General features: G+C 36.5%; 1 protein-coding gene across 3 annotated transcripts in view; it reads right to left on the bottom strand.

Annotated features, from left to right (window-relative positions):
- Positions 1-18,393, bottom strand: part of PEAK1 (pseudopodium enriched atypical kinase 1) — a 309,056-nt gene that overhangs the window by 259,157 nt on the left and 31,506 nt on the right. The window contains exon 2 of one of the 3 annotated variants that reach the window (XM_049611893.1): positions 15,579-15,691. The exons of the other annotated variants lie outside the window; for them this stretch is intronic. The gene's annotated coding sequence lies outside the window, so the exon portion shown is untranslated. The remainder of the gene's footprint in view (positions 1-15,578; positions 15,692-18,393) is intronic. 3 annotated transcript variants of the gene reach the window in all.

Genomic DNA, 18,393 nt, shown 5'->3' with positions numbered 1-18,393 from the left:
ACAAAAAACAAAAAACAAAAAACAAAAAACAAAAAACAAAAAACAAAAACCACTCTTGCTGAAATCACGAAAGATGAAACCGTTATCATTTTGTGAACCTTATTTTACTTCATCTCTCTGCATTATCGGACATTGCTGACTGCTTCCACCCTTCTTGAATCCCTTGGCTTCTGCTGACACATTTCTTTCCTGACTCTCCACTATGCACTGCAGATTCAAAGACAAATATGGCAAAGTCCCTGATTTCAAGAGGCACAGATTCTAAAATAAGAGAAATATATGTAAACAATAAGAACACATTGAAAAAGTACTATGACAGTGGCAGGTATAAAGCGCTATGGTAGGTTTGTAATGGGATAAGAGAGGGAACATGCATTTTAGGAGGAGGAAATTAGCATGGACAAAGGTACATGTATAAATCAACAGTTTGTAGAGGGAATTTAATGGATAATGATTGAGCACACAAGTTTTGAAACCAAGCAATCTGATTCTACCACTTAGCATAGGGCGTGTCATATATTGAAAGGTCTTAATAAATGTTAACACCTTCATGACAAAAACAATCAATAAACTAGGAATAAAAGGAAATTTCCTCAACCTGATAAAGGACAGTTACAAAAAAACCACAGCTAACAACAATGCTGAAAGATTGAATGCTTTCCCCCTAAGATCAGGAGCAAGACAAAGATGTCTAGTCTTACCATTTCTATTTAACATTGTGCTGAAGGTTTTAGCCAGGGCACCGGGTAAGAAAAGGACATAAAAGGCATCCAGATTGGAAAGGAAGAAATAAAACTATCACTATTTGTGGATGACATAATTTTACACATATAAAATTCCAAGTAATATATTAACGACTATTAAAACTGCTAGTTGAATTAAAAATTCAGTGAGGTTGCATGATACAAAAATTAATTATATTTCCACACACTAGCAATGAACAATCCAAAAATGAAAGAAAATAATTTCATTTACAATAGTATCAAAAAAAAAAAAAAAGAATAAGGGGCTTAGGAACAAATTTAGCAAAAGAAATAGAAGACATACACTAAAAACTATAAAACATTGAAAGAAATTAAAGAACACCTAAATAAATGGAAAGACCTCCAATGTTCACAGATTGGAGAACATACTATTATAAAATCCCCAACTTGATTTATAGATTCATAACACAGATTCAACACAACCCCTATCAAAATCCCAGCTGGACTGTTCTGGTAGAAATTGACAAGCTGATCCCAAAATTCATAGGAAAATGCAAGGGACCCAGAAGAGCCAAAACAATCTTGAATAGGAAGAACAAAACTGGAGAACTTACACTTCATGATTTCAAAACTTACTACAAAACTACAATAATCAAAATATGAGTTACTGTCATGAGAGATGTATAAATCATTGGAATAGAATTTAAAGTTCAGAAACAAACCTTACATTTATGATCAACTGATATTCTTCAAGATTCTTCAGTGCTCTGGGACAAGTGGATATCTGAAGCAAAAGCATGAAGCTGAGTCTCTACCTCAAACCATGTATAAAAATTAACTCAAAATGGATCATAGACCTAAATTTAAAAGCTCAAACTTACAAGAAAATACGAGTAAATCTTCATGATCTTGAATCAGGCAATGGTTTTTTAGATACAATAGCAAAAGCACAAACAACAAAAGAAAAATAGATACAATTAAAAACATTTGTGCTGCAGGGGCACCTGGGTGGCTCAGTTGGTTAAGTGTCCCACTCTTGATTTCACTTTAGGTCATGATCTCACAGTTCGAGGGATCAAGCCCCACATGGGGCACAGAGCCTGCTTGGGATTCTATCTCTCCCTCTCTCTCGGCCCCTCACCTGCTCATTCTCATGCTCTCTCAAAATAAATAAACATTAAAAGAACCATTTGTGCTTCAAAGGACGCTATCAAGAAAGTAAAAAGACAACTCACAAAATGGGAGAAAAAAATTTGTATATCATATATTTCATAAGTGACTTGTATCCAGAATATAAATAAAAAAAAACTCTTACAATAAATTGGCAAAGGATTTGAATACACATTTCTTCAAAAAAGACATATAAATGGACAATAAACACATGAAAAGATACTCAACAGCATTACTCATTGGGGAAACAGAAATCAAAACCACAATGAGGAACAACTTCCCATTCACTACAATGGCTATAACTTAAAAAAAAAAAAAAAAAAAAGACAGTAACAAATGTAGGTGAGGATATGAAGAAAATGGAATCCCCATACATTGCTGGTGGGAATGTAAACTAATACGGGCTCTTTAAAAGAGTTCCTCAAACTATTAAACATGGAGTTACCAAATGACCCAGTAAATTACACTTTTAGGTATCTACCCAAAAGATACTAAATTACATACATACAAAAACTTACACACAAACGTTCATAGCAAAAAGCTTAGAATACCCAGAATGTGTAAACAACCCAAATGTCCAACAATTGATGAATGGATAAGCTAAATATGGTATATACATATTGAGGAGTCTGGCTCCTGATCAAAAACTTAAAAACTCTATGTGTAACTTTTCCAGCCTGACTATAAGCAATTACAAAGGCTTTACCTGGCAGGCCTCACATGGGAGAGCTGCCATACCCACACCAGACCGGGTACACAGCCAGTGCACTGCAGTCTCTGAAGAGAGCTGTAGTCAAAAACTCAGGCTTCCCTGGCTAACCATGCTCGTAAGCAGAGCTACATTCCCAGCCCAGGTGCTAGACTTCATTCAGAAGTCTGTTTGTCAATGGCCTTCAGCTGAGGCCTCTCCTCATTCACCTCTGCTGAGGCCTTCTCATTAGGGAGGAAACACTGAAGACACTTTTTCTCTACTCTCACTCTGTGCCTTTCCATCCCAAGACCTTCCACCTCACTCTTGAACCAGCCCAAGGTCCATAAAACTACAGGAACCTCTTGTCTGGTGCTCCCTCAGTAGCGAGACAATCTACCTCCTACCTCCATACTGACCCACCTGAGTGGGGGACCTGCACTTTCTGAGGTTTACCCTCTTACTTATACTACCTCAGTTAAGTGAATAAAAGCTCAACTGTTACTTTCATTTTGGATCATTGTTTTTAATCAGCTACCCTGACACCTGAAAGTTCAGGTCTCTCTCCCTCTTTGGCTCACCTGACCTAACACAATGGAATATCATTCAGCCATAAAAAGTAATGAGGTATCGATTCATGCAAAAACATGGATGAACCCTTAAAACTTTATGCTAAGTGAAAGAAATAAGTCACAAAAGATCACATATTGTACAATTTCATTTATATGAAATGTCCAGAAGAGGGAGAGCTATAGAGACAGAAGAGCTATAGAGATCAGTAGCTGACAGAAACTGAAAGGAGGGAAGAATGAGTGATGAGTGCTAAAGAGTACCAATGTCTCTTTGGAGTGACGAAAATATTCTAAAATCAGACTGTGGTGATGGCTGTACAACTCTGTAGCCACAATAAAAAACCCACTGAATTAAACACTTTAAATAAATAGGTGAATTTTAAGGTATGTAATTTATTTCTTAAAAAATTTTTTTAATGTTTATTTATTTTTGAAAGAGAGAGGGACAGAGTGCAAGCAGGAAAGGGGCAGAGAGAGCAAGAGACCCACACGCCCCTGTATGTAAATTATTTCTCAATAAATCTGGTTTTTATTTATTTTTTAAAATTTTTTTTAATGTTTACTTATTTGAGAGAGAGAGAGAGAAAGACAAAGAGCTCGAGCAGAGGAAAGGCAGAGAGAGAATGAGACATGGAATCCAAAGCAGGCTCCAGGCTCTGAACTGTCAGCACAGAGCCTGATGCAGGGCTCAAACTCACGAACCACAAGATCATGACCTGAACTGAAGTCAGACATTTAACCGACTGAGCCACCCAAGTGCCCCAATAAATCCAGCTTTTAAAAAACATTATGGGCGCCTGGGTGGCAGGGTTGGTTCAGCATCTGACTGTTGATTTTGCCTCACGTCATGATCTCACGGTTTGAGTTCAAGCCCCACATCAGGCTCTGCAATGACCGCGCAGAGCCTGCTTTGGATTCTCTTTCTGCCCCTCCCCTGCTCGAGCTCTCTCTCTGCTCTCTCAAAATAAATAAACACTTTTTTAAATTTTTCATTAATAAACATTAGTTGAAACATTCCTACAGCATTAGTGAGAAGGAAAAATGGGTAAAGAGATTATACCACTCTGGGGGCGCCTGAGTGGCTCAGTCGGTTGAGCGACCGACTTTGGCTCACGTCATGATCTCACGGTTTGTGAGTTCGAGCCCCGCGTCGGGCTCTGCTGCCAGCTCAGAGCCTGGAGCCTGCTTCTGATTCTGTGTCTCCCTCTCTCTCTGACCCTCCCCCAGTCATGCTCTGTCTCTCTCTCTGCCTCAGAAATAAATAAACATTAAAAAAATTAAAAAAAAAAAAAAGAGATTATACCACTCTGTAAAGGAGTTTCTAAAATATCCTTTAAGCAATGTAAAGATATTGAAAGGATTGTTGAGTCACGGACTGACACGTTGACATTCATCTTTTAGTATAAGGAATCTCATAACTGTGACAAGAATGACTTAGAGAGCGGCTGGATTCAAGGTGGAAAGACCAGATGACAAACATATAATGGTTCACTGAAAAAATTAAGAGATGAAGAGAACTGGAGTCCAGACATGTAACAAAAGAGAAAGGGCTATGAACCTATCTTTAGAATAAAATTCTACTATGGAAATTTTCTGTCAAAACCAACTTTTAACATATTAAAGGAAATGTCCTTATTTCATAAGCCCCCCAGAGGGAACTACAGAAAATAATCAAGGCCAGGAAAGCAGAGTGGTAGAAAACTCCTAATAACTGACTTATTAAAAGTTACTAGTTGTTGAAATCTATCACTTAACAAATTAAGGCTTTATCTTCAGGAATATCAAATTATAATGTCAATATCATTCTCAAATGTATGTCAGAATGCCAGTGCCAACTCTATCTTTGAGTATAAAGGAAAAATTTCTTTGGAATTACAATGGAAAAATTCACTCAAAACTATTGTAGTCACTAGAATCAGCTTCATTTCCTTCAATCAAATGTCCTATAAACTAAAGTAAGCATGCTATATATATATAGCTTTATAATAAATAATACTGTATTTGCCTATTAAACTCTCAGAAGAAAAGACATTTGACACCACCTTAAATTTTTCAAAAATAATTCTTTCTCACTATAAAATTTATTAAGGCATGTGCATTCAAAAAGTATCTCATCTCAGGTTTTAGACAAATCCACAAAGAATTGTCTATAGCATAAGTTCCACTTCAGGCAAATACCTGAAAAAAAAAAAAAAAAAGAAAAAGACATGGTCAATATAACTAAATCTGAGTAGAGAACCTAACTTTTTCAGTAGAACCCTAACATGACCTTTTACTCACTAAACTTGTGTGTTCAAGTTGTACTTTACAAGTCTATAGAATGTCAAGAATCTTAATTCTGCCAGACTTCTTTTGCCTTTAATTAAACTTAAAAGAACATATACTATACTAATGAGGGAGGAAGATGGGGGAGGATCAATCCAAAAAAGATAATTTTCTTTCACTTGTTCAAATCTTCAAAAGAAAAGGCATTTTCTTTTCTTTTTCTTTTTTTAATGTTTATTCATTTTTGAGAGAGAGAGAGAGAGAGCAACCACAAGCAGGGAGGGGCAGAGAGAGAGGGAGACACAAAATCCAAAGCAGGCTGCAGGCTCTGAGCTGTCAGCCCAGAGCCTGACACGGGGTTCAAACCCACGAACCATGAGATCATGACCTGAGTCGAAGTTAGATGCTCAATGGACTGAGCCACCCAGGCACCCCAAGAAAATGCATTTTTAAAAGTTTACACTCCCTATAATATCGCCATCATGACTTTCTATTCTCACAAAAAATACAAAATTCAAAAATCTGGAAATATAAAAGTAAACCAATAGCACATGCTTACAAAGCTTAAGTAAAAGGAAAGGTTAAATAAAACTGGCTCATAAATTATGAAAATGTTTATCTACATTGGCAAAGAAAATCAAATTAAAATTAAAAAATAAAAAATTTTTATTTAATAAAAATGAGTAAAATAGTTTTAGACATTAAGGATGTAACACAGGAAATATATGTGTGTTAATCAGGATTCAGATAGTAAAGATGAGTAAAATATATCAGACATCTGAGAGTTTTCAAAGCATTTTGAAATAAAGGACATAATCTGAAATACAAGGTTACCAAGATTGCAAGAAAAAGAATGGAGAATTCTTTTTTTTTAATGTTTTTAATTTATTTTTGAGAGAGAGAGAGAACGAGCAAGGGAGGAACAGAGAGAGGAGGACAAGAGGATCCAAAGCAGGCTTTGCACTGACAGAAATGAGCCTGATGCGGGGCTCGAACTCCAGAAACACTAGGTTATGACCTGAGCAGAAATCAAGAGCTGGACAGACCCTTAACTGACTGCGTCATTCAGGCTCTCTGAATGGAGAATTCTTGACACATATTAGCTTCCTGACCCTTAGAAAATATAACCTATAAGTAGTCAATAAAAATTGATGGAATACCCTATCACCAAGCTGGTCTTGGTTTCTAAATTCTAAAAACCTTAAAGAATAAGGAGCCCCATCAACTAAATCAAGGGTCAAAGGACATCTGGGAGGCCAAATCCAGCCCATGCCTGTTTCTGTCTGGCCCTTGAGCTAAGAACACTTTTTACGTTTCAAAAAAGTTGTGAAAAAAACAAAAAACAATATGCAACGGACAGTAGCCACAAAACTTAAAATACTATCTCGTGTTTTACAGAAAAAGTTGCTGCCCTCTGAACTAAACAATTCATAAATGAGTGAAACAGGTCTAAGTGGTGGCTCTAATCCAGAGATTGAAAGTGTGCCATGGTGTCCTAGTATATTAGAACTGGAAGGAAGCTCTAAGACCATCTTTCCTCCCCATCATTTTACAAAGAAAGTGACTTAAATTTCTTAAAGCCCAGAAATTCCAATCTTCCAGGTCTACTGCCTCCTGAATCCAATATGATTTACACTCTATCACACCACTGGCCCCCTTTTCTTTTAGTGGGGTAATTTGAGAATAAAAGAGAGGTACAGTAAGGGTGAGTACACTCTCCTCCAGCTCTCCACTGAGCCCTTCCGATGCACAAGTAATCAACTGACCAAAGTAGGCTACTGATAAACTTCATATTTGACCAGCTCAGCATCCTATTTTCTCAGCTTCATCTCCTTCCAAAATAAGCAAATGAATCAATCTACTTAACATTCCTGAAAAAGCACCTTGTCTTTTTGGTCCTGAAGACCTCATTATATGCGGTTTCTCTCCCAAGGGCAACTCCTCCCTTCTCCACCTACCCAAATTCTCCCATCCTTCATGCCCAATTTAACAAATATGACACCTTCAAAAAGCTTATAATCCAATAGGAACATAGTTCAGATACACACACAACAAAGTAAAAAAGATAAATATCCCCAAAGATGTAACTAGAAATTCCTAGTAAAATGTCATCTCTGAGGAAAATGTTTAGGTAAGCCTTTGGGAAAGCCTCTGAATAAGATGTTGAAGGACGTTAAAAAAAAGTTTTTAAGATTGGTTACACAATGCTGCGATTGCACGTAACACCAATCAACTGTGCACTTTAAAATGTCTAAGATGGTAAATTCTGTGTTATGTATATTTTACCACAATTAAAAAAAAAAAAAAGACATTTTAAGATCACAGAGCTGGGCGCCTGGGTGGCTCAGTTGCTTAAGCGTCCAACTTCAGCTCAGGTCATGATCTTGTGGTTTGTGAGTTCGAGCCCTGCATCAGGCTCTGTGCTGACAGCTCAGAGCCTGCAGCCTGCTTCAGATTCTGTGTCTCCCTCTCTCTCTGCCCCTCCCCTGCTCACACTCTGTCTCTGTCTCTCAAAAATGAATAAACGTAAAAAATAATAATAAATACATACATACATACATATATACATACCACAGAGCAAGATGATAATGTTTCAAGGAACAAGCACTTGCTTTTATCAATAATAAATTTGATATAAACTTAAATTATAAAAGCTAAACACCTATCCTAAAGCAATGTTTTTACATCTGTAAGTACCTTAAAATTAGACAATGTGGGGAATTGTGAATATAATGAGAGTTGCCTAGGAGATCAAATTCTGTAAAATAAAACAGAACCTACATCTAGAAACCACTAACTTCTGGCAGCTAGATAAATAAATGTTCACAAGATTCCAAATTAAGAAAAAAAAAAGTTTAAGGACAGAGAGGAAAGGGGGGCACTCCAGGAAGTGGAAATGGAGTGAATAAAGGACAAAAGGGACAATGTGTTATGGCAAGGATTCTCACCATCTTTTTTTTCCCTAGATTTGCCTCTAGCCAAGTGATGACAAGGAATATCCTCAATTTCTAAGGTACCTGGGCCACCTGTGATATTGAATAGGCTACCAAAAGCCACAGATGGTATATACTGGTTCAAGTAATCAAAGTAATTCAAAGTAGATAGTCCATTCCTGCTTCAGTTTCCAGGTAAACTTTTGTGAACAACAACAAAACTCTGCAAAACCAAATATAAATTCCATGCATTTGAGAATTAATCTGTTATTTTTATAACATTTAAGCACACCAAAGGGGCTGAGAGTTTTTACTTTTTGATTATTTTTGTTTCCTCTGAGTAATTTTATTCTATGAATAGCAACCTTTGCTATGCTGTTTATTCCATGCCTAGAGCTTAGTAGATGCTCTCTAAATACCTGTTGAATTAATATTGGGATATAATATACATTTCACTTAAAATACTCCTCCTTTCTAACTATCAGAGTAATAGTAAGTAGGGAGACAATAAGTAACATTAATTGAAAATATTTTTAAAATCAAGCCATCTAGGACGTCTGGGTGGCTCAGTCAGTTAAGTGCCTGACTCTTGATTTCAGCTCAGGTCATGATCTCATGGTTCCTGAGTTCGAGCACACATCAGGCTTTTCACTGACAGTGCAGAGCCTGCTTGGGACACACTCACTCACTCTCTCACTCTCTCTCTCTCTCTCTCTCCCCCTCCTCTGCTCGGGTACTCGCTCTCTCAAAATAAGTAAATAAACTTAAAAAAAAAAAGATTAGGGGCGCCTGGGTGGCTCAGTCGGTTGAGTGTCCGACTTCGGCTCAGGTCATGATCTAGCAGTTTGTGAGTTCGAGCCCCGCGTCGGGCTCTGTGCTGACAGCTCGGAGCCTGGAGCCTGATTCGGATTCTGTGTGCCTGTGTCTCTCTCTCTGCCCCTCCTCCACTCACGTTCTGTCTCTTTTTCTCCTTTGGCAATAAACATTAAAAAAAAAAAATGTTTTTTAAATGAAGTCATCAAAAAACTTAAAGCATATGTCAAAACCATCTTTGAAGCAAACTATTGAAAAGTAAGTCAAACCTTTATTGCAGGCTTTGTTGTAACACTATTCACATGTGTGCGCGAACACACACACACACACCCATTAAGACAATCATTTTTACTAAATATAATTTGAGGGAGAAAAATCACATAATTTGATACCCAGAAAAATGCCAGTTGTCTTTCACTTTGTATTCCACACAATTCCTGGCCAGCAGCGGCACTTAAATCATTCACTAAACTGAACAGTCATAGAGAAAACATTCTCTCTGCTGTCCATATGACTTCATTGTATCTCAGAGGTGTGAGTCATCAACTCTGGCAATAAAAGCAGAACTTACACCACTACAAATGCTTGACGTACGTATTTCAAGAGCTCTCAGAAATGAGAAGAGATATCCATATGTGTATTCCCTAAATTATACAAGTGTAAGAAGATACATCATTTCACTGTTGTCGATTTCCTATATTTAGACAGCTCTGAATTGAATTACTCAAGCATATACAAATACAACCATGAAGGGGTCCGCATACTTGCTCCTGACAGTCTGGAAACAAAGGCTGCTACTGAGATAAAAGATGATAGGCAACAGGAATCTGACAGGCCAGTAATTCACTGCATTTTCTGCACATCTGAATTTGTAGGCCTCCATAGCTGTTAAGCAAAATTAGTTTCAAGATTCCAGCCAAAAAGCCTCACAGGCAACAGTTTTATGTCATTAAAAGAACTACCATCCTCAATCTGTCTGAATTTGTATTTGCTCATTAGAAGCCTCTCAGTGAATCGAGAGAGAGGTTTTAATTGCACTCTGGCTCTATCAATGCTTAGTATAGCCCTGAACTATAACAAATTCCTATTCTCCCTTCTTACTCTATTCCTAAAATACTTTAGATATAGTTGAAGAAACTACGCAGATAATCTAGCAGTTCTCTACCAAAAATAGAGCAATTTCAAAGCTACAAATGAGATCTTTATATTCATGCAGCTTAAAAAGCAAAGGTCAGAGAAAAACATCGTCATCTTCCATCTCCTACTTGTTAATTTCTGAATCTATTATGCTCTCTCAGGCTCCTATGTCTTTGCAAATGCTATTTTCCCCTCAGCTTGGTTAGAACCTCCTCCTCAAATCTGACTATGGCAAATTTCTGCTCATTAACTGGTTTTCCCAAAAAAGTTTCATGCAATATCCTTCCCCTATGCACCCTCTACATACTTTCACCAAGTACTTCTCAAACTGGGTTAACTCTGACTCTTACAGTCAAAGAACTGAACACTCCCTGGCAGAACTATTCAGCTGGTACACACTAGTACAACCTTAAGGGATGAAATACTAAAATGCTTCTGAAATATAATCTGGTAAATAGTCACCGTCCCTAACTACACACCCAGTCTTACCACCACCGCCAAACTCAACAACAAAAGCATCAAAGTCTGATATAGTATAAAAGATGGAGGGGTCCTTCAAGACTCTGAATCCAGTGCTATGGCCATCTTGGTGCCTGTGTTGTAGTGAATGGTAAATACTCTGAATATCACCCCTGCCTCTTTATGCCCAAAGCCTAGAGTACTGCCTAACATATAGCAGATCTATGATGTACTGTTAATTCTTTGTCAAAATAATGGATAACCCTATTCAATGACCCAAGGCCAATAGGTATAATGTCAAAACTACACAGACAATAATTAGATTGGTGAAAAAAAAATCTAGGCCCTTAATTAAGTACCAGATAGGAAAAATGAACAAGTCTGCCTATTGCCTATTTCTTTCTTGCCTTCAGCCTCTGATAAAATAAATGTGTAATTTGATAATGTGGGCAAAAATCTTCAATGTGATCATTTATACAGCATATGATTCAAGTATTTTTTATGTTATTAAAAAAGATTAAAAACAAAGTTCCTATAAAACCATGGAATTTATAAGAATGCCACCAACAGTGATCTCTGAACTACAGTCAGCATCTTGGACAGAAAGACAGGTATCACTAAGGAAGAACATAAGTGATTAATTCAAACAGAGAAAGGCAAAAATGAAGAGAGTTAATTATGAATCGCATGTCTAATTACAGATTTTGCTAGGGGCTTCAGATACTTCTAATTAGTTTTCCTTGGCATATTAATTATAAATAGAATACCATGAGAGAATTTTCTAACCATAGGAATTTACTGGGTATGTAAAATCATATTTTAAGTGATCATTTTTATAATTTAATAATTAAATATCCAATAGTGCATGATAATTACTTTGAAAGTCGCCAATAAAATATACATCCCATTAAAATCAAGTTACCCAGAGCACTACTAAGGTGGTGACAAATCTTTTAAAAATCCAGAAGGAGGGGTGTCTAGGTGGCTCAGTCAGTGTAGTGTCCGACTTCGGCTCAGGTCATGATCTCGTAGTTCATGAGTTCAAGCCACCCTCGGGCTGTGTGCTGACAGCTCAGAGCCTGGAGCCTGCTTCAAAGTCTGTGTCTCCCTCTCTCTCTGCCCCTCCCCTACTCGCGTTCTCTCTAAATGAATAAACATTTTAAAAATTTTCTTTTTAATCCAGAAGGATAAGGTATAAAGCTGAAAGAAGGATGGATATGTAGCTTCAATAAGATTTTTGAACTTATAAATGGTGATATATCATTTTAGGCTACTTACTTTCTGGTAGAAAAATCACCTTTCAGTCATGCTTGCTATAGAGAATTTCAGAGGGCCTTAAGATCAAAATATTAAAACTAACGACAAAGGGAAAAATAATAGCAACTTCTCAGAAAATAAAGCTTATCTAGTTATCTAATTTCAACACTGTCCAATTAATCGAACACCAATCTTTAATAAAGCAATGTGGTACTACACACTATCCTAGTGAAAAATTCTAGAAAATAACAAAATCTCAAAAAAAGAAGCATCATGTATGTGTTTATTTAGAACAAATCAAGGAAGACCAGCCTTATATTTTTTTGTAGTTACTAAATTAGAAACAAGAGAAAAATAAAGACCATATTTTAATTTTAACAAAAGCTTTGAAAGTGTCACTAATCCTAATTGGAAATAATGATTAAATTATCTCAGCTATTAGCACTATCATTTGAGTTTAAACAGAAAATGTTCACAAATAGGTAAGAAACAGTACCAGTCACTACTATTATACCAAGGTACTAAGTACCTATATACTATACCAAACAGAATGCAAGGGTTTTTACCTAGATGGTTAACTTTCACAATCATTTTACAAGGCAGATAACATCATCCCTACCTTCCTGACAATAAATTCATGCTAGAAATAATCTAGCCAATGTCAGCAAGGAAGTGGAAGAGTAAACATTTCAAACTACTACTCCACACGCTCTGTGCTGGCTGCTATACCCCGCTGCCTGAACAGATGGTCTCAATGGATTAAAGCAAGCCAAGTTAGCAATGAAGCTCTGTGGTATATTAGCTGTTCTAAATGGATGAAGTTAAGACTATGGTCGATTATCCCAATGGATATGACCACCCAAATATCTAAGGAAAACAATATTACTTAGTAATTATATTTCCGACCCTGATTTGGAAAATCAAGGATGTTGCCATCAGCTTAACAGCTGTCACAAAATTCTATCTTCATTAAACTCACTTTTAAAAAGTGATTTTTTAATGATTTTAAAAATGATTTTAAATGGTTTTTAAAAATTACTAAACACTTAAATGCATAAGTAGTCAAATGTTGAGGAGGAGGGAAAATCAAATAAGAGAATCTAAGTAATTTTTAGATTACCTTTAGAATCTTCTATAAAGAAGTTTTAAATAGGATATAAGCATTCATGACAGAGAATCAAAAATAAGAACCAAGACCCATGGCCATTATAAACAAAAGAAAAATATGAAATTCAATCAAGACAGATAGGATAGATGATAGGATAACAGATAGGAGACATGGGGATAAGAGATGGTATAATAAAAATAAATGAGAGTTCTACTAAAAGAAAAGTACTGCAAAATAACCTTTCCCCATCTTTTGTGAGCACCTATAACAAACAAAGAAGAAAACAAAACTTACTGCTGGTTTTTAAAAAGACAGTCATCTCGACTACAACTCTTCCAAAAACTGAGCATAAATAAATTGGTAAGGGCAAAATTACTACACACCTAATGAAGGCACACAAACAAATGTCTGATGAACAAGTAAAGGTTTGGCTAAATGAGGATGAAAAGTAACAACGGGGAAGAAAAGGAAAACTAAGGGGAAAAAGTTGACCTTTCTCCAACTCCTTCTCATGTAAACAGTACCTATGACTTCAGAATACAACTTCTCTGGGAGAAATCTCCTCCTATTGTGCCTCCCCAAATACCTCCTCTCTCCTAAAAGAAGGCCTTATACCCAAATGACATCTTCCTTTATCCTGAACAGCCTCTTTCTAAAAATATTTTCAACTCCTCTAAATCCCAGAGGATAGTCTGAGGACCAATATTTTTGTTTCTACTGGTTTCCTCAATTGAATATTAATGTTTAATCAGCATAATGAAAAATGTTAAGTTTTTTTGATTCAGGAATCCTGATGCAATAAGGATACCGTATAGTGCAAATATAATTTTAACTTTGAAAAACAAAGGCATCCTTCACAAAGATGAAACCATCTGAAAAGAGATTTTTCCCAAAAGATATTGTTACATGAATTATTTTCTAGCTTTTTAAAGAAACCGCATCTTTAACAAAAACTGTATTATTTACAACTCTTTAACCTCATGGTCCCCCATCTACGGTACCACTTGCCGACTCAAACATCTTAGAGTCCCATTGCTTTACCTGACCTGATAAAACATGATGAGCTTGCACACATCAGGACTGCACATGGTATGTTTTTTCTAACACAACAATGTTATGCTATAGCTAGACAAGTTGACACCAAGGGTGACCTCTTCTCCCAGTTATACCAAACAACTAGCCTATAATTTGAATATGCTACTATTGTACATATGAGTTTAAAAAGAAAAAATTGCCTGTTTGTCACATTTCCTGAAACTATAAGCTTCTAAATCTAAAGACTGCACAGATTCTGTATAGCAACACTATGCACATTCTCATAAAAATGAGGCAAATAATTTGTAGATCCTATTTCACTTGTGAAAAGGTCAGTCACATAACAGTTTTACGAAGTATCTCATTTATTTAGCAAACTATTAGAAGATGATCTCCCTTACTTTGACATATACGGACAAGTGTAAGTCATAAGCAAAAGGCTGAATGAAATGGTCCACAGAAATTCTTGCTTCTTATAGAGTGTGGAATTCAATCATCCAGTCACCAGAAATCTTGCTGTTTCAAGCTATTATTTACATCACAAACTATGTTTAATTAGGGTTATAGTATACAGGGCTTATTTGCTGCATTTTAAAGTTACTAGAAAATAAAATCTTTCCTTTTGTTGACATTCTGAATGCATTTTTAAAAAAATTTTTTTAAGGTTTATTTATTTTTGAGAGAGAGAGAGAGAGAGAGAGAGGGAGACAGAGTGCAAGTGGGGGAGGGGCAGAGAGAGAGGGAGACACAGAATCCAAAGCAGGCTCCAGGCTCTGAATTGTTAGCACAGAACCCGAGGCAGGGCTCAAACTCACAAACTGTGATATCATGACCTGAGCCGAAGTCGGATGCTAAAGCAACTGAGCCACCCAGGCGCCCCCTGAGTGCATATTTAACTCCACTGTGCACTATGAATTTATAAGAGTAACATTTTATATCTTAGTGGTTTTTGGAATGCCAATACCATTGCATACTTATTTGTTGAAATAAATAAATCCTTTTAAAAATCACACTGCCAATTCTCCTTGACCCCAGAAAATAGACATGTCAAAAACACAACTAGAAAGCAAATAAATCAAGATATAATTGAAATGTGGGGCGCCTGGGTGGCTCAGTCAGTTAAGCAGCCGACTTCGGCTCAGGTCACGATCTCGCGTTCCGTGAGTTCGAGCCCCGCGTCCGGCTCTGTGCTGACAGCTCAGAGCCTGGAGCCTGTTTTCAGATTCTGTGTCTCCCTCTCTCTCTGCCCCTCCCCTGTTCATGCTCTGTCTCTCTCTGTCTCAAAAATAAAAAAATAAACGTTAAAAAAAAAAAATTAAAAAAAAAAGATATAATTGAAATGTTATAATATGATCCCGAAGACCAAATCAGGGTCAAAATATTAAAAGACCTTCAATCTCTGCTACTAAGGAGAATTCCATGGATTCATTCATATACCATTCATAGACAAGAGGTCATCAATACATCTCTTTCCAAGCACAAACATGTTTGCTGAGATAGACTGTGTACATTCAGGGATTTTGCTTTTCCTCTCCTCATCTTTCCTGGATCTGCAAAAAAAAAAAAAAAAAACTACAGCTCAGCTGAGATTATCTTTAATTTTAATTGATTTGTCTTTAAAGAGATAAAATTGCTTAAATAGGCCTTGCCAAAAAGCATAGCAACCCTCTCAAAATGGGTTACAAGTTATAATGGCAGTGAATTAACTGTTCAGTTAGATAACAAGAAATAAGAATAAAGCAACCTACAACAGTGCTGACAATCCAAGGTAACACAAACATCTTTCTCCAAAAAAATAAAAGTGGTTGAGTGCCATGCATTTCAAATAGAAATTCAAAGATTTGGGGGTATCCAAAGCAAGGCCTTCCAATAAGGACCAAAATTATCTAGCAGACCTTGTGAGAGTTCATGAATTGCCACTCTCCATGAAGCTGAAAATCCTAAGAGAATGTGAGTTAGTCTTGAAGAGTGCACTGAAGAATAAAATGTAAAAGTATTTAAATATTAAGATAAAGAGAAATTAACTTTTTAAAGAATCTCTTTATCTAGAAACATACACATATCCCAAGTTTTTGTATAACTTAAAAAAAATAATACTTATCAAATGCCCTCATACATACAATTCTGTATCCTCTGGGAAGGCTGGCATATGCTAAAGGAAGCTATATTCTAACTGGACATACTGCACCACAGTTCCCCACATATGTAGATTCAGGGGTTTCCTGTGAATACTCTAGAAGTTGCAACTGTTCACTGCAAACCCCAGGGCTCACACACCAACAGGGGCCTTTGAGAGGGTTGGTTTGGTCCAGAACATTCGGAAGAGATTTAATCAGCTTTGGAACTAGGATTAGAAGTTCATAAAAGGAAAGTTTTCCATGTATAGCAGCACCTGCCTAGGACATATCGAAACAAAATACTAGTCATGACAATGGGACCTGTTTCACCAATTATACACAGATCAACAAACTCATTCTATCCTATTCAAAATGCTAGTTTTCAAACCCATATTAGACTAACCACCATTCCCACTCTTTCTAGTACTAAAAACCTAGGCTTTTCTTCCTTGACAATTTTTCACTATGTTTCTTTGCCTGGCAAATGAATAAACTTAGTTTTATTTTGTTTGGTTCTGTTTATCAGACCCAATGATCTTTGTTTTATTCTTTGACACACTGACTTTTCAAGGATACTCTTTCCCCTTTCTTCTACCAAAAGCAAATCAGAGCTGGCCTAGTAGCTGGTGCTGTGAACAACATTCTGCTCTAGCAATCAGTAAGTAATACAGGCTGGGAAAGCTCATAGATCTGACACTGATGCACCTGAAATCTGCCAGACAATTAGAATCACCACTTCAGCAAAAAAAGCAATCCTCTGAGTACTGAATGGTGATGCTGACAAGATGTTGGGAGGTGGAACATAACTGATTTTTAAAGACAAATTTCCTTTTTATCTTCTTTCTGCTTATCATGTACATAGTCCAATTGTCAGAGATGAGAGAAAATCAATTATTAAGTAACAATGACAGGCATCCCCCCTCCTATTATAAATGGCAGATGGATAGGCGTTTTGCTAGAAACCCTAGAACACCACATTCACCAACCCAAGACTACGTACCTTCAATGACATAATCTTTAGTGAGAAACTTATTCCTTAGGTAATTTCAGAGTGAAAGATATTTACCAAATAAAAAGAGTTTTATGTAGACAATATAAATTAATAATATGATTTGTCTTATTTACTCAGACACATCCCAAGCATCCCTCTCCCCATTCACAGAGACTATTCCAGAGGTTCTATGAAACCCAAACAAATAGAAAAATGGTACTGCGGGTTTTTAAATTAAGGAAATAGCATGATGAAAACTGTGTTTTAAGAAGGTTAATAACTTGACAAGATAATGTGGGACTACAATTAGGAGATAATGGAAGCAAACAGGCCAACTCAATGCAAGACAATAACTGGCCCATACAGAATAAAACAATGACTGTTGTAATAGTAAAAAAGAACTAAACCTGACATTGCCAACAAACTTCACCTTATTCTGTTACAAATTTGGCTCATCCTGGCAATAAGGTGGATACAAGTAATCATTTTCTTAATTTGTCTCATGGAAGAAAGGCCTTAAGAGTTCACTTGTGAGGTCCTAGGGTCTGTTTTCCACCCAGGCTACAGAGTGCCTGAAATTCAACCACCAGGAAACCATCCTTTTCAATTACAACACCCTACTGTCCTTATATTTTCTGCCTAAATACCTTAGAAGAAATAATTTCAGAAGTATTCATTAAACCATTATTGCTGCTTTGAGGACAACTAGTGTGCTTGCCTGCTTTCTTCATGTGTATCCACCTCCATTCTCACCCCCTCCTTGATCCAAAGGGTCTGGGCAAAAAGAAGGGTCCAAGAACCCATTTTATTTGACCTGGAAATGAAACTAAAAGAGATTAGATGCTTTGCCAGAATTAGTAATGAAACCAGAATCAGAACCAAAAGTCTTAAACTCCTAATCTCAGAGCTGTAAGAAAACCTTTATATTTTCTCTGCTTTTAGATACACTATGAAAAAAAATTCTTCCTAATAAAACAAAAAAAAATTCACAAAGGTTTCAAACTAAACTCCATCCTCCTCTTTTTCTTTTACATTAATGGGGCAAGAGTGGTAATAGACACAGCTAATAAATCAAAGAAGATACAAACCCAAGCTTCCCTCAGGGCCTTCTGCCATCATTAGAGCAAAGTTCTGACTCTATAGC

The sequence above is a fragment of the Panthera uncia genome, assembly GCF_023721935.1.
Source record: "Panthera uncia isolate 11264 chromosome B3 unlocalized genomic scaffold, Puncia_PCG_1.0 HiC_scaffold_1, whole genome shotgun sequence".
In the NCBI taxonomy this organism is placed as follows: Eukaryota; Metazoa; Chordata; class Mammalia; order Carnivora; family Felidae; genus Panthera; species Panthera uncia.
Note: the sequence above shows the minus strand (reverse complement) of the source record. Positions and strands in the feature narration are given on the sequence as shown.